This window comes from Pelodiscus sinensis, chromosome 6, assembly GCF_052426305.1.
Source record: "Pelodiscus sinensis isolate ZL-2025 chromosome 6, ASM5242630v1, whole genome shotgun sequence".
In the NCBI taxonomy this organism is placed as follows: Eukaryota; Metazoa; Chordata; order Testudines; family Trionychidae; genus Pelodiscus; species Pelodiscus sinensis.
In genome coordinates this window covers 57,529,514-57,553,311 of record NC_143057.1, presented here as the reverse complement: position 1 = coordinate 57,553,311, position 23,798 = coordinate 57,529,514, and the positions used below count along the sequence as shown (strand labels likewise).

General features: G+C 40.9%; 1 long non-coding RNA gene across 1 annotated transcript; it reads left to right on the top strand.

Annotated features, from left to right (window-relative positions):
* Positions 1-13,485: 13,485 nt before the first annotated feature.
* Positions 13,486-22,371, top strand: LOC142829874 (uncharacterized). The gene is made up of 3 exons (XR_012904754.2): positions 13,486-13,706; positions 21,256-21,323; positions 22,110-22,371. It is a non-coding gene; the product is annotated as an uncharacterized LOC142829874 (long non-coding RNA).
* Positions 22,372-23,798: the final 1,427 nt, after the last annotated feature.

Below are 23,798 nucleotides of genomic sequence, written 5' to 3'. Positions count from 1 at the left end.
TTTTAAAAATCTTATGACTATGCAACATGCCAAATGGGCTGTGAATTTGTTAGGGTTTTACTCGTTATACAAATAATATGATATGCATTCAACTGTCAATAGTATAATAGATTACCTAAATCCATGCAATAGATGTACTATAGTGTAAAAAATATTCACGAATATGAGGGCCCCAGCTGGTTACATTTTCTATTCTTTTCAAATGGTACTTCAGGAGATGAATCAGCTCATAGATGGAGGAAGCTCAGCAATACTATTACTATCAATAATAGTAGAACAGGACTTAGGAACTAGTAAGTGTTTAAATGATGCTTTATATTTTCACAGTATTATGGAAATCTTAACTAATAGCCTGAGAAGTTCATGTCATTATATAAATAGTGTTAAACTAAAACAACCTTTCAGTACCTGCAATTAAACTCTTCCAATAATTCTTCTACATCATCCTGTGGGAACACTGTATACCTTATTAATTGTTCTGTTTGTTAAATACCAAGTTTTAATGTGTTATAGGCATAGAGCCTGGAATAAATGACAGTATTAGTAGGCATAGTGCTGAATAGGAAAAAAGTCCTAAAACATGGTTATTGTTTTGAAAATCATCTTGCTTGAATAGTTTTTGAGTTAATAGGTATGTTGGCAATCAGGCCCATTGGCCTGTGCCAGATGCTTATGGCGGCATGAACCAAACAGGGCAACTTATCAAGTGATTCCACTGCTGTTGCTCAGTTGCAGCTTTTAGCAGTCAGAGGTTTATAGACTCCTACATCATGAGGTTATGCCCCTGACCATCTCGACTAACAGCCATTGATGAACCTATCCTTCATTAATTTCTTTAATTCTTTTTTTGGAACTCATTTATCTTAAATGAAAGGCAATGGTTACATCTATCAGCTGCAATGATGTTTACCCTACCCATCAATTTCAGTATAGATTAGGAAAGTATATTCTTGTTTTTCATTGTAGCTTTAGTTTTGTGGCTCTGAGAGACCCTCAAAATGCACTAATGGTTACACATACCAATAGTGATTATACAGGCTGAATCCCTGAGACAAAAAACAGAAGCTGTTACCATCCTCAGATGAAGTGCATCTTCAGATTGCAAAACAGCTGGCCAAATCACAAGTATGCCAGTAAACAACTTCAGTCTATGGTTGGGTAAATGTAAGGTTCCTATATTTCTTTTCAGTTGTTGGCTGAAAGACTCAGCAAATAATTAAACCTTCTGACAGGTAGTCAACCTAATTACAACAAAGAGAGGATTAAAAGATTGAGCATAACTTGGTGGGAAGACTAGTTAAAGCAGTGTTTCTTAAACTTTTTAAGACTACGGAACACCAAACAATTTTTTTTTATGAGGAACACCAAGGATTTTTTGATGAGCACAAAAAAGGTCATCTGCCCCTTTAAGGGTGGACATATTGAATTCTGTTCTCTGTGGCACACCTCCAACAGCCTTGGAGCACACCGGTGTGCCATGGAACACAGTTTAAGAAACACCGAATTAAAGCTTTGAATAGATGCCCTTTGTCAGTCAAGAGGATCGTAAGAGGAAATTCTGTTTCTCAGTAAGCGTAACCACAAATTGTTATGGTATTGTCTGAATGTTTTAAAGTTAATGTTGATTGATTAATATCCAGGTGATGAACAGTGGTTAAACAAATACAGTGTCTGTTATATATAGGGTAACATTTGTGTGCTGAAGATGTTTTCTGCCTATGGGTAAACTTCATGAGAAATTGTATGGCTCCAGAGGCTTGTCAGCTGCTTGACACAGTTCTGAGGTATGCAGGTGTATAACCCAAATTTAAGGATCAGGAAGTATTGATAAGCATTTAAGTGGATATTAATTAAGGGCACATCTACGCTTCTAAGATCAGTGCTCTGGAGGATGATCTTTCGGTATTCATTTTAGCAGGACTAGTAAGGACCCGCTAAATCAAATGCTGAGGGTGCCCTTGTCAACCCAGGAGCTACTTGCTGTTGTGAGGTATAAGGGAAGTCAATGAGAGAATTTCTCCTGTCAACCTCCTGTGGTGCCCCAGAAAATTGATGTAAGATATGCAATTCAAACAGCTGGAGTTTCATATCTTGCATGGATTTTCTCTGCCAGTATAGACCTGGGATAAAGCTGCTTCATCACTTTGATGTTGAACCAAATGTAGCGTGTTTGAAAACAGATGTCTCAAGTGTCTTTATATTGGTATACTATGGACTAAATAAGCTATAAACCATTAGAAAATTTGGAAAAGCTTTATGTAAAGTCAGAGAACTTCAAAATATGCTTCACAGGGAAGAGGTACTGTACAAACAGGATGTCATGCCAGCCAATGAAGTTACAAGATGCTGAACAAAGGAGACCCTCTCAAGATTTGCAAAGATTGCAGAGCTGTAGATACCAAAACAGAAGGTCCCAGGAAGAAACCAGGGGAGGTATCTTGAAAGGCTGAAATGCAAAATGTAGAACTGTTGTGGCAGAACATGTTGGCATGTGGAAATTCAGGAACACTACATTTTGGAATTAAAGCCCAGTGGCAGTGGTAATCTCAATTAATATAAAATCACCAAAAAGATGCTTGATTTCCTCACTAGGCAATCAAACAGCAAGCTCATTCCATTAAATGTCTCTAATGTTCTGACTGATCCACACGAACTTTTCAAAATGGGAACCTGTTGCTGTATTTAATGTGGATAAGTGTAAAGTAATGCACATTGGGAAAAATAACCCCAATTATATGTACAAGACCCAGAATATCTTACTGCCTCTGTATAAAACTATGGTATGCCCACATCTTGAATACTGTGTACAGATGTGGTCTCCTCACCTCAAAAAAGATATTTTGGCCTTGGAAAGGGTTCAGAAAAGGGCAACTAAAATGATTGGGGGTTTGGAACGGGTCCCATATGAGGAGAGGTTAAAGCAACTGGGACTTTTCAGTTTAGAAAAGAAGAGACCGAGGGGGGATATAATAGAGGTCTATAAAATCATGAGTAGTGAAGAGAGGAAGAAAAGTTATTTATTAGTTCCCTAAATAGAAGAACTAGAGGACACCAAATGAAATTAATGGGTAGCAGGTTTAAAACTAATAAAAGAAAGTTCTTCACACAGCGTGTAGTCAACCTGTGGAACTCCTTCCCAGAGGAGGCTGTGAAGGCTAGGTCTATAATAGAGTTTAAAGAGAAGCTAGATAATTTCATGGAAGTTAGGTCCATAAAAGGCTATTAGCCAGGGGATAAAATGGTGTCCTTGGCCTCTGTTTGTCAGAGGCTGGAGAGGGATGGCAGGAGACAAATGGCTTGATCATTGTCTTCGGTCCACCCTCTCTGGGGCACCTGGTGCTGGCCACTGTCAGCAGACAGGATACTGGGCTAGATGGACCTTTGGTCTGACCTAGTATGGCCGTTCTTATGTTACGTTCTTGTGTTCTTATGCAATACCCATCAAAACTGAGCAATAGAAATAAGTTGGCTTCAAAAAATCACTTCCTATAAGAGAAACAAACTAATGCAACAACCAAATGCATAATCACCAACTCCACACAATTAGATATGCTAATTGTTTAAATTTCTAACTTTAGAATGTTTTTTCTTTGAATTGTATGAGAATTCATAGGCATCTGGATGGGCAAATTGATAAGGATCTTTACTAAGAATCTATATTGGTACAGAAAAATGTCTCAAATAGTATAGAATTAAAATATTAAAATTAATTTACCATCTGTTGACAAGAGTTGGATTTATTACCTTTTCATTCATTTGCAGTTCGTAAACAGAGAATTTTCTTTTAGTTTATATAATTTTGTTCATCTTTTGATTTTATTAATAAAATATACGTTTATAGAAGACTTAAGTCTGTAATAAACACAAGCACCAAAAAGTTTCTGTGGTTAATTAAAATCAGTTGATCAGAATCTGTTTTTAACTATATATATTTTAAAATCAGACAGCATTAGTATAGAGAATTAATTGCTAAAAATATGATTGGAGAATAGTGTTTCAATTCCACTTAAAAAAAAAAGTCATATGCGCCTCTTATTGCAGGGTCACGTGTCATTCAAATGCAAAATCATTCGCAATCTTCAGACACTTCTTTCTCAATGACATTGCTAATGCAGACATGTAGATTACTTGAAAACCAGTGTGCACCAAGGAAGCCTTATTGTCAATCAGGGTAATTAACATTTAAATATATTAGGATCAGGCAACATTCTAAATAACAGGGCTTTATGGGAGGAAAAAAGTCCTAAGTATCTTTGAGATCTTAACTATGCTATGGAAAAAGGATAATTGAAAATAGATAAGACTAGTTACTGTAAAAATGGATATACTTTTTGCAGTCTGAATGCAGTTATAGAATTTAGATGTAAATTATGTCTATGCGTGGAATCACTGCAGAATTCAAGAACCCAGAGGCTATATTTTGAACTTTCTGTCTTCTGATTCTCTGGCTGGTGGTAGAATACAAAGCACAGCAGATTCATGGGACTTAATGATCTGCCTATACATAATTTTTCAATATAGAAAGTAACACACCAGCAGTGCTCAATTAAACAAGAGACTCAAAGAAATAAAAGGAATAGAAAATAGAGTAAATCACTATTTACTTCTGATAAAACACAACATGAATTATAAGTAGTATCATAACTTCCAAACAATCAGGAAGATATGAATTGTGAGAGATGTTTGTTTTCTTAAGAGAAGGCCATAGAGAGTAGGGAAATAGAGAAGTTGATACAGAAACAGGGTTTTCGAACCCTTTCAAACAAGGCTATTAAATGGTGAAAATGATTACAGGCAGTCCCCGGGTTACGTACAAGATAAGGACTGTAGGTTTGTTCTTAAGTTGAATCTGTATGTAAGTCGGAACTGGCGTCCAGATTCAGCCGCTGCTGAAACTGATCAGTTTCAACAGTGGCTGAATCTGGACGCTAGTTCTGACTTACATACAGATTCAACTTAAGAACCCCAGGCATCCCCAAGTCAGCTGCTGCTGAAACTGATCAGCGGCTGATTCCAGGAAGCCCGGGGCAGGGGCTTCCTGTAGTCAGCCACTGGTCATTTTCAGCAGCTGCTGACTAGGGGACACCTGGGGCAGAGCAGCTGGGGTGCTGCTGGGTTGGTCCAGTGGCACCCAGAGCGGCGCTACGGGACCAACCGGCAGCGCCCCAGCTGCTGTACCACAGGCGTCCGGAGCAAAGCCGCGGAGCACGGGGGCAGCGGGACAGCCCAGACGCGCCGTGGCTATCCTGCTGCCCTTGGGCTCCGTGGCTTTGCTCTGCTTTGCTCCCCGTCCCCCTGGTCTGCAGACCAGGGGGACGGGGAGCAAAGCGGCGGAACACGCGGGCAGCGGGACAGCCCAGACGCGCCGTGGCTATCCTGCTGCCCTCGGGCTCCGCGGCTTTGCTCTGCTCTGCTCCCCGTCCCCCAGGTCTGCAGACCAGGGGGAGGGGGAGCAGAGTAGAGCAGAGCGGCAGCCCAGACGCGTCTGGGCTGTCAGCTGGCCGCATGCTCCGCTCTGCTTCCCCCCCCCCATGGTTTGCAGACCAGGGGGAGGGGGAGCAGAGCGGAGCAGAGCAGAGCGGCAGAACGTGCGGCCAGCTGACAGCCCAGACGCATCTGGGCTGTCAGCTGGCCGCGTGCTCCGCTCTGCTCCCCCCCCCTGCAGACCAGGGGGAGGGGGAGCAGAGCGGAGCACAGCAGAGCGGCGGAACGCACGGCCAGCTGACAGCCCAGATGCGTCCGCTTTGCTTCCTCTCCCTGGTCTGGTCGAGACCAGGGAGAGGAAGTGCCCCGTTCCTAACTGCGGATCCGACGTAAGTCGGATCCGCGTAACTCGGGGACTGCCTGTACATTTATTTCTCCCTCTTCCCCCCTCCTTCTTCCCCTCCCCCCCAAAAAAAGTCAGCTTGGGATACAAAATCTCAGCCAAATATTTTTTCTCTCTCCTAGAACTGCTGGGAGGGAGTAAGCAGAGTCCTGGTTCCCCTACATAGTAGTAAATGGAGCTAGCCAACAGTAAGCAAAGGAGAGAGGGTGTGTTGCTGAATACCTTAAAGGGGTGCAATGGTTTGTAACCCATATAATGTAAATAGAGTTTCTGGATAATTCCTGGAGGTTAACTATTGCCTGATATGTGCTCTCAGGTAATGCTGCTGCATGTCATTACAGGCTGTGACTGTTTGGTGCAATGTATCCATAGTTTTGCAGGGGTTAATTCATAGATTCCAAGGCCAGAAGGGGCCTTTGTGAGCTTCCATTCTGACCTCCTAGAGTATCTTGTTTTAAAAATTGCTGATAAGGAATCTACATGACCCTTGGTAAATTGTTCCAAGTGATTAATTGCCCTCATTTGGAAAAAAATATTCCTTGTGAACCTTTTGTTTGCAGATAAAGATAATTAAATTAGTCAGATTTAAGTACTGTATTATAATAACAAAAAACTGGATTCTACAATCTCTGTGATCATGAACCCACAGTGAGGTTTCCATTGATGGAATGCTTGCAGTACGTGGCCCCAAACGAATCTTTCATCCCAAAGCATCTTTGCAGACACAGGAATCGAGGACAGAATTACCATTCATTCCTGTCTGTAGCTTTCTCTTTCAGTAAGATCAGCCTGGTCATGTCTCTATTTGTACAGTGACTCACAACAACCTAATCTGTGGTCAGCCTGACTTTGGTGGTGTTTACATTATTTATTTGCAGCCTATACTCTGTTTACCTTCTGTAGCATCCCCACCATCATATTATTTTCTTGTATGCAGTTCTGTACCCTGATTTCACAGCCTGTTCTCCTTTTTTATTTTTCATTTGATTTGAGAATCATTCCACTTTATATTGTCCATCTTTGGAAAAAAATCTCATCTATTGCTTCTGGCCTTTTATTTAATGTGGCTGCTTGTAGTCCATTATGTGATAGTGTTTAGAATGCAGGTCTGATAAATATACAATATTCTTATGTGTATAGTCTCCCTCTCTTCTAGCTTACTTGGATGCAAAATGGAAGCACATAGTCCAACTGTGTAATGGAGAATAGGGTTCATTTCAGTTTAGTAATTCAGATGCCACTGCAGTTTAGCCTTATTTACTAGTTTGTGATAAACATCTAGGAGTTTTACCTATTTGACGTATCTGCAGCATTGTTTCAGCTGCTGAGCTGAGGAGTGCTTCAGAGTTATTTGTATGTGAAAGTATGATAGTTGCAAAATACATAACATTTTTGACAGCTGGTGTGTTGTCATTGAAGAATGTCACAAAATGCAAATCTGATCAAGACTCCTCTCTAGTTGGCTGTCTTGTTGACATGTTTTGGTAGGTGTGAATTATTTGCAGTTGCCCTTGGGAGGTTATATAAATCTTTCCCCTTCCCTCCCCCCCCCAACAGATATTTAGTCTCTCGATTAAGAACTATGGTATGTTCGTCTCTTCAGATAAGGATTACAATGTGTTTCCATGACTACATTGCTGTTAACATGGCCTTTGGAGAATATAAAAATGGAATATATTTTTGAATGGTATAGAGACATTTGTCTCTCAGGAACACCCAAAGGATCAACAAAGAAACATTGCTTAATACATGTGGTCTTTAATTAAAAGTCAAATAAAATTGTACAATGGATACTTTAAAGTGACTACTTAAGATAGGGTGTATTTAAATGGTCCTTAAGGGATGTTTGACTGTAGTTGTCTCTATTCAGGGTACTGTAATGCATCCCTCTCTCTGGTATAGAAGTACCTTCCAGGGGTTCATTAAATAACATGATGAGTTTCTGTCACGTGGTTCTTCCTAAAATCAATCTCTGGCTGAAGACCTCTTACAAACTTAATTTAATACAAGATGCTATAGGGGGATGTAACAACTGGGGTAAGGAGTGGGAGAATGAGGTACTAATGTAAACATGGTTTTGTATACAGTAGTTATGTGCACATATTGTTGCATGTAACAGAGATGGTTTTTGTTGCTGTTTTTAACAATGTTTTGTATAGCCTTGATGGTAACTGTTTCTTAGCTCAATACCTACTCACCAATTATGATCAGGCAGTATTTCATAAGCATTGTGATAGAAGTGTGATAGAGATGTAGCCGTGTTAGTCTGGTGTTAGTCTGGTGGTCCTTTTCATATTTGTTCACTTTTTTTTAATTGTATCCTTTGGTATATATGGTTGTGACTACTTTCTTCCATTATTTGATCTGAGGAAGTGGGTCTGGCCCACGAAAGCTCATCATCTAATAAACCATCTTGTTAGTCTTTAAAGTGCTACATTGTCCTGCATTTTGTGATAGAAGTGAGTGTTCAAGAGGGATCTGAAAGAATAGTGTCAGGCTGGAAAAACTTGAGCAAAAGCAGTAGTCAATGACATGAGATAATTGGATAGATTGGATGGACCTTGAAGCTCAGAGGCAAACACTAGTGTTCATTATGATGAATAGTGAGGGGGAGCCAGTGGAAGGAACTAATGTTGTGCATTAGCCTTTTAATTGTTCCTGAAAAGGACAAGGTCGTAGGATTTAAAGCTGAGAGAGGGGAAGGTCCTGGATAAGAGTTCTGATTGTGGAATGTATTGTTCCTTGTATCCTGGAAGTACTATTGTACTTGGTACTCAATACTTAGATATGTAGTCCCTATTGTGAGTTGCTTACAGTCTAATTTAAGACAAAACATGAAAAGTAAGTGTGACAAACAGTAGGAGGTGAGAGAAGAGGGGGACAGAAGATTTCACAGTTACATAGGTTAGCACTCTGCACAAGTTGAAGTTTCTGATCAGTTTAGGAGTATTAGGTTGTCTCTTTTTTTGTCCCTGATTTAGTCAGTTGTCATTAGAGGGCTTATTTTGTTGATATTTAGTACAGAACTTGTTTGTATGGGGTATATTTCCATTATGATCCATTGATGATCCACTGAGAAACTTTTCATATTGTTTATTTTACTAGTCTAGTAGACAGTATTACAACACTGAGAAATCTGATGGGAAGTGAGTGGAATAAAATGGTGACAAGTGCTGAAAGTTGGGAGTGGTTAATACCCAGCAGCTGGAGAAAGGACTCTAACTTATGAGAAATGGCATCGGGGAAGATCCAAGGCTAAGAAGAGGCAGTCAGAATCCAGTACTTGTACTTCGAAAGCACTGATCAGGAAGTAAAGGAGTAGTCAGTTAGTCAATGACTTCCATTTCTCCCCACCCCTTGCTGCCGCTATATTAGAAGGCATGAGCTGGTGCTGGGTGGAGCCATGAACAAGGACTGCTATCAGCTGGGCAGACAGCCCAGCTCCATCTAGGCTCGCACCGGGACCAAACATGGCAGTAGGAGCTAGGCAGCCTGCTCCTGCTCCCCCAGGCGCCTACTGCAGGGTTTGGTTCCAGCATGAGCCAGGACTGAGAGGGGCTGCCTGCCTGGCTCCTATTAAATTTAGGAGCTGGGAGGGCAGGTAGCCCAGCTGAGTCCCTGCTTCCACTGGATTGGGGACTAAACCCTTCTACGACTGCAATTTAAAATGCAGTAGAAGCTAGGGGGCAGTCTGCCTGGCTCCTACTGCCAAGTTTGGTCCTGGCATGAGCTGGGATTGAGCTGGCTGCTTTGCCCTATCAAGTAATTGAGTAGTTGATAAAAATTCTATCGAATACTCGCTTACTAAAATAACCTAATTTTAACATCCTTAACCTCTGATACCCTCTTGGTTGGAGTTGATAAGATCTGCCTGTGTGACTTAGACTAAAGTACATCATTATATAGGGCTTCTTGCACTTGAGCTTGGAGAGTCAACAAGGGAGCTCTGCATTATTGGACAGTGCCCCAGATCCCCTTAGCCACTTACAATAATACTTGAGAGACTGTAGTTTTTATTGTTTTTGTTACAGATTAAATGAAATTAAATCGAAAATAACACACAAGGTAAAATATACCAACTGGCCAGTTTATCAATTACATCAATGTACTTGTGTCAGGCAAAATGATTTCTCTCTACTTATGATATATAAACCAGAGAGACTCTGATTTCCAATTTTATGTAACATTCTGATTGCAGTTAGCAAGGCTCCAGATGTTTATGCATTTTAAAAGCATTTTTTTGTTATTTATGTTTCCCCCTCAAAACACCAAGGCTATGTCTACACTTCAGGCTTCTTGTGCAAGAACTGTTTTGCGCCCAAGTTCTTGTGCAAAAGGTCTTCCACAAAAGCGCGTCCACACTTTTGCGTAAAAGCATCTGTGGCAGTGTGGACGCTCTCTTGTGCAAGAAAGCTCTGATGGCCATTTTAGCCATAGGGGTTTCTTGTGCAAGAAAAATCATGTTGCCCATCTACACTGCCGCCTTGTGGAAGAGCTAAGTTACAACATCTAGTGCAGCCTCCTATGTAAAATTAAGTACTTTTCAGTTTATATCTTTGCTAAGTGACATAAAACACCATAACGCCTATTTCCCTTTTAATCCCAAACATATGGAAGAGCTGAGCACAGAACCAGAGTATCATTAACCAGAGCATTTCCCAGGGAGGCTGCACTAGATGTTGTAATTTAGAGCAAGACTGTTCTAAGGTACACTGAAGACTGATTTCACCACAGTTGTGGTAAATACAAAGGCGTAGAGTCCCCTTTCTCTTCACACCCAGACTGTACATTAAGCAGCAGTTCAGTAAAAGACAGAGGGTGGTGGTGGTGGTGGGGGGGGGGGGGGGGGGGAGAATCTCGTCCAAAGTCCATAAATAACTGCATTTTTGGCACACAATTTTAAACCTGGCACAAATAAACTTTCAGTGTCCTCTTCAGAGAGACAATCTGTGGGCACCAGAATGTGTCCTTTGTTAGTGTCAATTGGAAATTTTTGTTGCACCATGAATCTGATATTAGACTCTTTTGCTATGAATTTGGTGTTGGATTGAGAGTAAACAAAGTTTGACAGTTGAGTGGAATTGCACGGACATTTTCAAGAATAAATGGTTGCCTTGCATTTCATTATGTTAGCAGAATTCTTCAGTAAAATCACAACTTTGTTGATTAGTACAAAAAATAAAATTAAAAACATTAGTGCTCAGGCAACACCAAAGATGCTTGATTTACAAAGCTGGCAGCTCCCATGCCAGATCGTAGGGTGCAGCTGCACCTTAGGCAGAGGTGTAACTTGTGGTTCATGTAGACGTACCTATACTAGCATTAATGTAGTAAGGTTGCTGAATATAACAGTGAGGATGCAGTATTTTGGGCTGCATAAGTTACCTTCCCCCAGGTACATACTTGTATAGTCCATGCTGCTGTGCCCTCACTTTTTAGCAAGCTGTTTAAATTAAAGCTAGTGTGGGTACAGCTACATTAGCTGCAAATCACCCCACAGTTGCAGTGTAGATGTGGCTTCAGAGTGTCATTTGGAATAAACTGAGATAAGACAATAGCATAATATGAAAAAAACTTAAGATCAGTGGCTTAAGTGCAGCTGTGCTGGAAGAAAGGCGCGCACGTGCTCTTTATCAGAGCTATAAACCTCAATTAATTCCAGCTGACAAATAAAATAGTTACATTTCCATTTATTTCAAAGTAGTATTTAATCTGTGAACGGATGTTTCACTATTTTTGGCAATGTTTCTTTTAAATCTGAAGCTTGAGCAGAGCAGAACTTAAACTATCACTTAGGTGCATACTAAATAAATAAAAATACTGGGCAGAGTACCAGAAGCGAGGGTAGAAGATACATAACCATTTTTGCCCAGTGTCGCGAGAATCACAGGTCCGATAACGAATACCCAAAGGGGGAAGGACAGAACCAGGTGGACAGTTTTATCAAATAAAAAATATTTATTTATGACAGTGGTGAATTTATAGTATTTATTCTAAGATTTTTAATAGACCGTGTTAATAATGAATTTACAGTATTTATTATATTTATTCTATGGCTTCTAGTAAAACGTGTCAGAGGTATAAAGATGGGAATGGCAAGGGGAATAGTCTCTAATCTTAAACTATCCAGCTACAGTAATAAAATAACAGTGATAACTACAAACTCTTATGTACTACCCAAAAACAACTACAACACTAAGCTTATACAACAGGAAAAAATCTAATCATACATACCAACTTACACAGCGCACGGAACATTTCACAGATATCGGTTCGGTTGCGAAGGCCTTGGTTACGCCCGAGGGTCGGGGGAGGTGGCTGGTCGGTTGATCAGGCTGGCAGTGCTTTGAAGTATACGAGAAGGCACACGCACGGTGGTACGTGTGTTGTGAAGACCTCCTAGAGCAAACTGTGCCATGGGTATTTATCCCCAAATCTGCACATCGCTTTCCCGCGCTTGCATATTACCATATATGGCCCAATGGTCACCAAGTGGGGGGTCTGTGTCCCAGGGGTTGGGCCAAAACTGTGCAGGTTTCATGCGACCAGGTAAGCCCCGCAGTTCTCACGCCAAGGTGACGGGTGGGAGAGTCTGAGGCTATTTTCCCCTTTTCTCACCTTTCCTTTTTCTAAAGGCAATGGTATGCAGAAAGGGTGCGGCCGGTTTCTCTCAAGGAGTACTGCAGAACAAGAGCGGCCTGGCCAAACTTTTTTACTGGGGGTGAGGGGGCAGTTTCTTTTCTCTAACACCCAGGAATGCAGCCTTGAAAGCAAATGAGAAAATGTGTACTACTTTTAACACACAAATGATATGCTTTGTCACTGACATTTTGTTAAGTGTGCTTACCTTCTGGCTTGCCTGTTATGGTTAAGTTGTTTTTGCAGAGGGGCATGTTTTCTTTCAGATAGTTTAGCATAGTTTAAAGTGTATTCAGATCACATCTGTGACATGAAATTATTTATCACTTAATTGTTCTCTTTATGGCACAACCAGAAATGTGATGATATAGTAATGCTTGGAACTTTCTTGGGTGCCCAAAGGTAGAGCTGTGCAAAACCTTTTTATTTTGGTTGGAAGTGGATTTTAAAAGGTGTTTCCATGGTCTTATTTTTTTAATTTAAAAGAACCCATTTTCGTGGATTTGCAGGGTCTGAAGTTGGAAAAAATTTGCATCCAGAGTCCCTGTGTCTGATTCTCCTTACATAAGGTAGATAAATTAATCTCTTCATTGCCTTTAGCCTGTGTGTGGTCCCACAATTTTGCTAATGGAATTAATATGCTAGCCTACTACTCTGAAGGTAAACATGTAGACTAGGCATCTGTGGTGTACTATTGTGCATTGCAAACGCCATGCTTCAGGGACCTTAAATACAAAGTGAAACAGCGTGAGGCTAAAATAATGTTTACTTAGTGATGGAATTAATAATAATGTACTACTAAGATGCTACTTACCACAAACACAGAAAGCCTTTACTTATATGGTGCATTGTGTGTGTGCGCGTGCACACAAAGCAACATGCATCGATGGTTCTGGAATCTTTCTTCAAGAACTCTGCAGAATGACTATAATGATGGTTCTCCATGACTATCTGCTCTGTCACAATATCAAAGGACCCTATGCTGCCAGCACTGATTGCCTGCAATATAGAAGGTGAGATTTGTCAGCTGGCGTAAACTGATGTTGTTCCATTGGTGTGAACTCGTGCCTTTCCATTGAAACCAATGAAAGTTTTGGTGCATGTGGGAAAACCTCAAGAAAAGAACATTCTGATCTTTTCAGAAGGAAAAAAAAAAAATCTATTTTCTGGCACTAAATAGTGAGTGTAGTGAATGGAGACCCAAAACAGTAGAACTGATAAAGGAAATCTTTTTATTCAGGTACGTGTTCATACAGTCAGAGACCTGGGTTGCAATAGGACAGAACCTGTAAGAAATTTTAAGTTACTTTTACCACTGAATATTTTCTAAGAGTGGAACTACTTTATTGAAAAGAAAAGAGAGAGAGAGAGAGAGAGAGAGAAAAAGCCCAGCTCTTTCCTCTTTCTATTTGAGAATTTACTTCTGGTGGAGCTAGTGACTTGCTCAAACCCATCTGGTATTTGTACAGATATAGTACTGCTCCCATCTCATTATCTTATGATGTCTCACCAGGTACTAATTCTTTCAGGCTATTATAATGAACCAAAAGGTTTGATTTCACAATTTCTTGGCTTTTGCGCAAGCTTTTTTGTTGCTGTTTTTGACCCAACTGGAATATTATCCTTTCTGTAACAGACTGAGCAGTGAAGTAAAAAAATCTTAATGGCATTTCTTCACCCATTACCTTCTTAATACTTCAAATATATAGAACCATTATAACCCTGTGGGTAGTATTGCCATCTGCTGATTCCCACAAATATTACAATACCCATGTCAGAATTTGAAAGCTGAGGCAGTGAGGCTTACCTGGAAAAGACCTTAAATTTAAATAACACGGTAATGGGGATCAATATTCTATACTGTGGACAAACAGCAGGAACAATCATTGAAAAATTAGTCTTGTGTTCCTACACAGGCAAATAAATTAGTACTGCTTGACATAAGCAGTCTTCAATCTTGTAATATGACGTAGGTGCTGTCAGATACCCTTATCAAAGCTGCATGAAATCATGGTTAATAGACAAGTGTTGAAATCTAAAAGCATCCCCCACAAACTGCAAGTACTTGTCAGACTCCCAGTATCTTACTTTGTGATCCAGCACTGCAAATGTGAACTGCATGAATCCATTCAGGTCATACTTGAATGTTAGTATTGCAGTAATTTCTGCAAATATAACTTACATGTGGATTGCTGTCGGATTCCTTGGCTGTAATAGAATCTTGGGAAATAGAAAATGCTCAGGGCTATACTTTATCACACTCCACAGTTGCCCATGTAATGATATGGTGCTTCAGAGCCTTGTTTAAAAATGCCATAATCAATACTTTTAGAAAACACTGAAACAGGGACTGGTTGGGCAGTCAGTGATCCCTGGAACCTATCAACTTTGGTTTTGCCAGCTATATTTATGAGAGCAGTTTTGTTGTTATAAATGGGCTAGCCTAAAGTTCAACTATTTTACAATATAACAGAGTGAACATTGCGACTACTCAGAACATCTATGCATATTAACTAGACTCATGGATCCACACAATGATACTGAAATCCATATTTAAAAGGGCACCTAACAGTTCAGACTCAGCCTCTGGGATTGGAATTTCAAGTGAACAGAAGATGGATGCTGTGTTGAATACTGGGTCGAAGGTTGCTGCGTGGAATATGCTTAATGATAATGGAACTATTATCATTACAGTTACCACTGCTGACGGTTGTTGGAATACATTGTGTTGTCAGCACTTGATTTCTTTCACAGAGTATTGCTGCACTGATATTTCACTATGTATTTCCATTTTTTAAAATATCAAGTTAGTACATTGAACAGAGTCCCATTGTCAGTGCAGGTTTCTGTGCTACTCCACAGAGATTTGGTCTTTCATGCTTGCCTCCTTAATGTTAGTTTGCACTCAGAGTTGCATGTCAGTCAGCATTTAGTATGCAGCAGTCACTGAATTAGGCACAGGGCTACATGAGTAGCAGTAATTGCTCTGGTTTATATAGTACTTGCCATCTCTTTCATGGTGAACTAGCATGATATTCAATAGTCAGTGATTGCAATCTGTATCCTACAGGTCTGTCTTAGAGATTCTACAATACTCAATTTTTGGTATGGACAATTGCACGTTAATTCATCACTAGATTGGGTGGTTGTGGGACCTAATTGCTTTTGGGCCCTGGATGGCAGACACAGTATGTGCTAAAATATCAGTAGCAGCTGCCAGCCAGCTGCCCCCATTATGTGTGCAATTCCAGTCACAATGTGTCCTTGGTCACTTGTGAGCTTGTAGTGTTACAGTGGTTGAATCACTGTTGCCAAGGATTATAATATCTGTAAATACGGTGGCCAGGACTCTGTGAAGCATTGTATTTTGGAGCAATGGGACTTCATTGAGGATTATCTGTACCCCTAACTTTGTGTAGTATTTTGACTTATGATTATAATTTAAAAATTCACCCAGTAGTACCATTAACATTTTAAAAAAGTGGTCATCCAGCTATTAAACAGAGCAGAAAACCCCCTCAGTTCCGTGAGCCCCATACCTTCAGTGTTCCCCAGAGACCCTATTAAATTGAGGTTTTCTGCAGCATGGCCTGAAGGGCAAATTTTTGTCATCAACATGTTTGTCTACCTGATGGTTCCTGCATATCTGGAGAATGGATATTTCAGTGACATTAATTAGAATAAAAATACAATTTCAGGTATGAAATTGCTTCTGTATGCCAACAATGTAGTGGGTACCAAATTAGCTGTTGAATGAAGCTAGTCTAAAAATTCAGGTTCTAAAAGTGAAACTGTTTAACATAAATAGGGAAAAAACCACTCTGCCAAATCTGGTTGTTCAACTTTACTTGCAGTTCTACTTGTTGGATTTAAAAGATATTGAAAAATAAGTGACTAATTCTGATCTGCCCCTGACTTCATAATGGTAAAATGCTATTGATTTTTTTCAACTGAATAACTTTTAGTTTATACCTGCCACACTAAATTATCCCCCAGTACCTTTTTCTTGCATCCCCAGTTGTCCTCTGTTAGCCTCCCTACACTCAGTAACCCCTATGCACCGCACACAATCCAGTCTCTTCCCAACAGTTAGAATCATAGACTCCTAGGGCTGGAAGAGACCTCAGGAGGTCATCGAGTCCAGCCCCCTGCCCAAAGCAGGACCAATCCCAACTAAATCATCCCAGCCAGGGCTTTGTCAAGCTGAGACTTAAAAATCTCTAGGGTACGTCTACACTTGCCCCCTAGTTCGAACTAGGGAGGCAAATGAAGGCGACCGAAGTTGCTAATGAAGCGCAGGATTTAAATATCCCGCGCTTGATTAGCATAGTCGCAGCCGGTCGCCATTTTGGAAATTGACTAGACCGATTTTACTTGCTGCGTATAGACGCGGCACTCCGAGAAAAACCCCTTAACCCGAATTAACTGGTATGAGTACCATTCGGGTTAAGGGGTTTTTCTCAGAGTGCCGCGTCTATACGCAGCAAGTAAAATCGGTCTAGTCAATTTCCAAAATGGTGACCGGCTGTGACTATGCTAATCAAGCGCGGGATATTTAAATCCTGCGCTTCATTAGCAACTTTGGTTGCCTTCATTTGCCTCCCTAGTTTGAACTAGGGGGCAAGTGTAGACATACCCCTAGGGATAGAGATTCTACAACCTCCCTAGGTAACCCATTCCAGTGCTTCACCACTCTCCTGGTGAAATAGTTTTTCCTAATATCCAACTTAGACTTTTCCCACTGTAATTTTGAGAACATTGCTCCTTGTTCTGCCATCAGTCACTACTGAGAACAGCCTCTCTCCATCCTCTTTGGAATCTCCCTTCCAGAAGTTGAAGGCTGCTATCAAATCCCCCTCACTCTTCTCTTCTGCAAACTAAACGAGCCCAAATCCTTCAGCCTCTCCTCGTAGGTCATGTTGTTCCAGCCCCCTAATCATTTTGGTTACTCTCCTCTGGAGCCTCTCCAATGTGTCCACATCCTTTCCGTATTTGGGGGGGGGGGCCATAACTGGATGCAGTACTCCAGATGTGGCCTTACCAATGCCAAATAAAGGGGAATAATCACTTCTGTAGATCTGCTGGCAATGCTCTTTCTAATGCACCCTAATATGCCATTAGCCTTCTTGGCTACAAGCACACAGTGTTGACTCATCCAGCTTCTCATCCACTGTTATCCCCAGTCATCTTATATGTAGATGGTGGAGGGCTGAGAGGACAATGAGCTTCACCTACAAGCAGAACACACACAAGTGAAGTGGGGGTGAGGTGGGGACATGATTGTAAAAGCTGTGTAAATTTCATACTCTCAGTTCAACCAACATGAAGACAATGCAAGTTACATAGGCAGCCAACAGGCCCAGTATGTTGAAACGCACAGACCAAGATCAGTTCAGTGTAGGGGTTCTAACTATGCCCCCTGCACTGCTAGCAGGGTCCACAGGAACCACTGTGTTGGTTCTTCTCTGCCCCAAGATCATTCTTGTAGTAGAGTATGCCTCCAAGGGTTTCACTAGTTGTTTGATACAAAGCTGCCACATGCTGCATTGGGGTGGGGGGGAAATCCAGGCAAATTCATACACAGGCATAATGGTTGTCAAAGAAACAGCATCTGAGATATTGTAGTTTGATCATTACTTGGAATAAAACCCCCTACTGTATCTCAGTGACTACTATGTGAAATCAGTAAGGAATGGCAGCTGCTGTGTCTCAAATAATATACACAGTAGCAGAAACGTGAAGCTTCATAAGAGCAAGTTTCAAAGAGGACATTTTTGATAGCTGTATGCTATCATTTTTTGATAGCAGTATTGTGGTTGGCATGTGGGCACCAGGCTATTAGAGCGCCAAGGTGGGTGAGGTAATACCTTTCATTGGATCAACTTTTTTTTGGTGAGACACAAGCTTTGGAGTAAAGCAGAGCTTAAACTGTCTGAACAGATAGTTTAAATTCTGTGTAGTTCAAGAACTCTTCTCTCACCATCAGAAATTGCTCCAACAAAGACATTTTGATCTTTGTCAGACACTGACCACATTGAGGTTCCTGTTCTGCTTCATTTCAGGTCTAGTCTCTTTCCCATGTACTGCTGCTTTCATTGTCATCTCCAAATAAGAACTGCAGACTCTTACTATGGAGTAAGGATATTAAGTAGCATGTAATTGACTAATTGAATAGTTGATGCATTTTTGCATCGACTATTAGATTAATCAATAGGGCGGTGCTGCCCCTTTAAAATGCTGTCGTAGCATTCCAAAGGGGCGTCTCAAAAGTGTCTAGGCATATAGGTTCCATTTAAATCAGCAAAAGTTAGATTTTCAAAAGAACCTGTGCACCTTTCTTGGTGGCTTTTCGGCAGTTTCAGTTGACTGAATCTTTGAAATATCTGACCCAAGAGAAATTAAGGCTGAAATGCTGTTTAAAGGAAGTTTTATGAAAACACTGGATAAAATGTGAACAGGCAGTTATTGTTTGAGATTACATTGTACTCAAACAATAGATCTTTTCCTGCTTTTCAAGGTGTGACTGTCATGCCATCTTTTCCCCCAATAGAGATATCTTAAAAAAAAAATTGACAGCCATACCTTGATTACCACTGCTTTGAAGCTGCAATAATTGGTAAAATACCCTTTTAAGGTGAAGCATGGGGATTATTATCCACTACATAAATAATCAATATGCCTACTGAAATACACATGCCACTAGATATGCACTATGTTCTCAATCATGTATAAAAATGTAATTTACGATCTCATGGAAGCATTCCGCTTACCTACAGTAATGTTTTTTTTTCAACCTAGCATTTTTTAAGTCTATATCCAATCTATCTTTAAATGTTAAAATTGCAAAGCAAACAAATTAACCCAGGGTCTCTTTATTTACCATGTAGACAGTAAATCAAATCGGCTAAAAAAACCTGTTTCCTGAAAGACATTCAAGTACCTTCACCTTTCCTTTTGTTTCTTACCACCATCCACATCCACCTAAAATTCTAACCAAATGATACCTAACTTATCCAAATACCTACTGGATTCTGGAGGTATTTTTCGCATCCTATTATGTTGCAGAATGATTTGCTATGGGAAGCAATGAACGAGATGAGAGGTAAAAATCAAGTATTAAATAACCATCTCTTCATTATCCTTGCTTAGTCATGCTCATTTTAGCTCTATTTAATACTTTGCGGAAAGGAAAACTGTAAGGCTAAACTGTAAGGAAAACAGCAGCGTTATTTCAGGGTAACTGACATTATTCCAAAATAACAAAGAGCGTGTATACACTGCAAGCCATTATTTCGAAACAATGGTGAGTTGGATGACTTCTTACTCTGACTCCTGTAACCCTCATTTTATGAATAAGGGAAATCGAAGGAAGAGTTCTTTCTTCTACTTCCTGCTGTGTAGACAATGCCAAAAGACAAATTAAGCTATTTTGACTTTAGCAATACAATTGATGGAGTTCAAGTTGCGTAGCTTAATTCAACTTTTGCCTTGCTGTAGAGATGTGCCCAATCTGCTGCTCCTGTGGCCACCATTTAATACTACAGGTTGAACCTCTCCGCTCCGGCAACAGGATGTCCCAGGGCCAGACCAGGGATGTCCCGTGGAAGGCTGGTGGCGGGGAGCCCTGCAGTGGGTACAAAACCCACTCCACCTCCCTAACTTCATGGTGTCCCTTATCCTGCCTTCCTCATGGGGGAGCCAGGTCCATCCCTGGGGCAGCAGGTGATGGCTGCCCAGATGTGACCTGAATGGGCAGGACTTGAACCCACCATCTTGGGCTCTCCAAGCTAATTCACTATTCCAGTAGCGGGGCTGCCCTGGGGCAGTGAAACCAGGAGCCCAGCAGTAAGGCTGCCGTTTGGTGCCAACCCTGTGAGAGGAGTGTGTGTGGGGGGGGGGGGGAGAGGAGGGGGAGCAGCAGCAACAGGGCTGGAGCCCAGCAGTGAAACTGCCCAGTGAGACCAGAAGTCAGTGGGACCACTCAGCAGCACAACCAGGAGCCCAGCATCCCTGCTACCACTAAGCGTCTCAGCTGCCTGGGAGGACTAGGAGGTGGTGTGACTGCCCCATAGGGCTCGGCTCTTGACAGTGGGGCTGCCTAATGGCAGGGCCAAGAACCTGGGAGTGGGACTGCCCAGCAGTGCAGCAAAAAGCCCAGCAGCCCTTCTGCTGCCTAGCCCTGCTGCTGCTGGTGAGGTCAGGAGGCAGCAGGCCTGCCCGGGGAGACTGAAGCCAAGCGGGGCTTGTCACCTGGTAGCGTGACTGGACCCCAGCAGGTGGGCTGCCCTGTGGGAATGGAGCCTGGTAGTGGGGCTATGTGTGGTGGTGGTGGGGCTATCATGATGGGGCCAGTGGCTCTGTCTGTGAAGGGGCTGGTGGCTGAGCGAAGCTGGCTGGGAGGTTGGCAGTGAGGCCATGGCTGGGGGGTGCCAGTGACAGGGCTGGGCCCAAAAATGATCCTCCCTGGTCTGGCAAAATCCCTCATCTTGGGTGGGTCAGATCTTGAGGATTCTGGACCAAGGAGGTCCAAACTTTATTATTTGTAACAACAAAACCTGTTAGGAATAAAAATGGAACTGATAGATGTAGGGGAAATCCCTACAATCTAGTCATCCACATCAGAATATTCAATTGCAAAAAAGAAAAAAAATCCAGCATGCACAATTGCCTCAATCATTTTAGGCATTTTAAAGGTCTGACTCATTTCAAGGCAAGAATTCCATTATCCATTAGTTAGCCAGAATCAGAAAAAGTTGGAATATCTCCTTTCTTGTTTACTTTTCTTCTAGCACATTGTCTGGATTTAAACTACTTACCTTTCAGTGTCTTGGGCCTAATGTCAACCATGTTTACTCAGGTAATCTTTTTTTAAATGCTTAAAATCAATATAAAATGTCTACAGTGCAAATATTAAAAATGTTTGAACAAAATTTCTGTTGATCTGGATAGTCCTTCAGTCTTCGTTCAGGGCCTGCTTATTCAAAAATGCCAGTGTACTAAAACAGAGGTTTTGGCTGAGCAAGGATTACAGGACTGTCCCCTCTTTACATCAACAAGATGAATTGTGTGTATTTGTTTGTTGTGGCAATAATAGCTCACACTTGTGAAAGGAATACTTTCATTTGTCCATTATTTTATTTTTCAGTATCTATAATCAACATAACACAAACTTTTCTGTTTGACTTTATCCCTTTTAAAATATTGATCTTCTTCGAATGAACTTGTTTTGACATATGGGATGTTTATAGATGTCTGATACAGCTAAACTTCTGCATCTTTAAAATGATTGTAATCTTAAAAAAACCTGTTTTTAATGTAGCAAAAAATATACAACTTCCAAGCAGAAGGTAATTTTGGGATTTTTGAAAGCAAAATGGAGCTTCTATTGATATTTTGTTGTTAATTATATGGCAAAAGAAGAAAATAAATTTGGATAAGTAGATATGTAACACTGGGACAAGCAACTTGATTGCATTGGTATCTAACATAGGCACTCAGATACTGCTGTCATGACTATCCTAATTGGTAATTAATTATCTTTGATGCTATATTCACGTCTCCATAAAATGTATTAAAGAACGTGAGCCAAGCACTATGTAATCAAGCTATGTTTGCACTAATTATGGACTTTTCTGTCTTGTAGGCAAGAAAGTGGGCAAATTGCTTTAGGGCATTTGGAAGGTAAAAATATAGGGAAATCACAGCATGCCTTGATTTGTTCATTACTTGGCAAGCCCTGCTACATATCAGTGAAAGTATTCTATTATCAACCTCCAGCTCATCCGGATGGATCAGAGAGATGTCTATTCAGTGAGTGTTATCACTTTGCCAATAAAAACATAATCACTTTTTAACTCGTTTTGTGGCATCATTGACTAGTCATAGGTTTGTATGTGGAGGTTCCTTTGCTCTTTGTGCTTAAACAGCCACTCCAGCATGTGCAGCAAAGGATACACTTTACGACTTGCTTTATCTGGGGGAGGGAAAATGATTCTTCTTTGGCTGTACTTGTGACGATGCTGTTAGCAGCTAGAAGTGGCTGAAACATTCTCCTTATAGGCAATGATAAACATTAGAGTGGTCTGAAAATGTTCTAGCTTTCCATTGGAAAATGCTGATTTGATGGAAATCTGGAAGGCTAGATGGCCTGCCAACATGTCTGGCTGGCTTCTTGGGATTCTCAGCTCCCAAGCAGCCTATCTAGTGAATGAGTGGGCTCTTTGAGCAGCCCAGTCACTTGATGGGCTCCTTGCCCATAATTTTGAAAAAAAAATCCTCCTTGATTTTCCCAAATTGGAATTCCTTGGAAAATTTATGTTTTGCAAAAAAACCTTCAGATTTCTGACTCTTTTCATTCTGATTTGGAATGAAAGGAAAGTCAGAAAAGCAATTTTTCCCCATAGAATGGAAACACACTCTTGATGTTTTTGTTGAGCTGCAGAGCTCCCTCACTCCTATGTTGAGATTGTGTATAAATCTGTCACGGTGGCTGAAAATTGCCATTGACTGCACATTTTGATGGACTGATGACAAACTAAAGAGGGGGAAGGGAAGTGGTCAGTCATTCTGGTATGTTTTCTCCAAAATATTTTTGTCTCTGATTTTTTTTTTCTTTTTCTTTCAAGCAACACATATATAATGTGGCATGTCAACAGATGCCAAACCACCACCACTGCAGCAGTTCTTATCTCCTCCTTGTTCTTTTGGGTTGGCCTCTTGGGTTTTCTGACAGCAGTGTAATGGCAACACAGCTCAGTGAGAGAGAACAACTTTCTGCTTTTCCCTTGTCTGAAGCTGAGGAGGTATTTTAGGACTAGAAACCCTTTATCCGTCAGCACTTCTGCGTAGAGGTTATGGGATTCTCTTCTTTTTGAGAATGTTTTCTTGACATTACCCATATGTTAGTAGTCTTAACTAAATTTTTAAAATTAAAAACAGAAAATTGAATTCTAATCAAACAAAAGTTTTACTTAGCACGTGTAGAGTTACACTTCTTATACATTAATGTAGAGAGAGCCCTTCTCAGCTTACAGAGGAAAACAATGAAGTGGATCTTTTGTTTTTGGCAAGGAATCTCTTTTAACCAAAAACAGGGGTGTATAAGTGTCATCACACCTGTTTTCCAAATAGCTAGTATTTCTCTACAGACTCAGTTTAGACACTGCACCTCACAGACCAGGTTATGTGGTTGTTAGTGATTTTTTTGTGGGACCGCTTGCTAAATCCTTAAGAATCTTCCATTGCCTGGATGTAAATGTTTTTCAAATTTATTTAGAGGCTGATTGTCTTGGCCATGTGGGCTTGGCACATCTATCAGGAAAGTTCTCTCTCA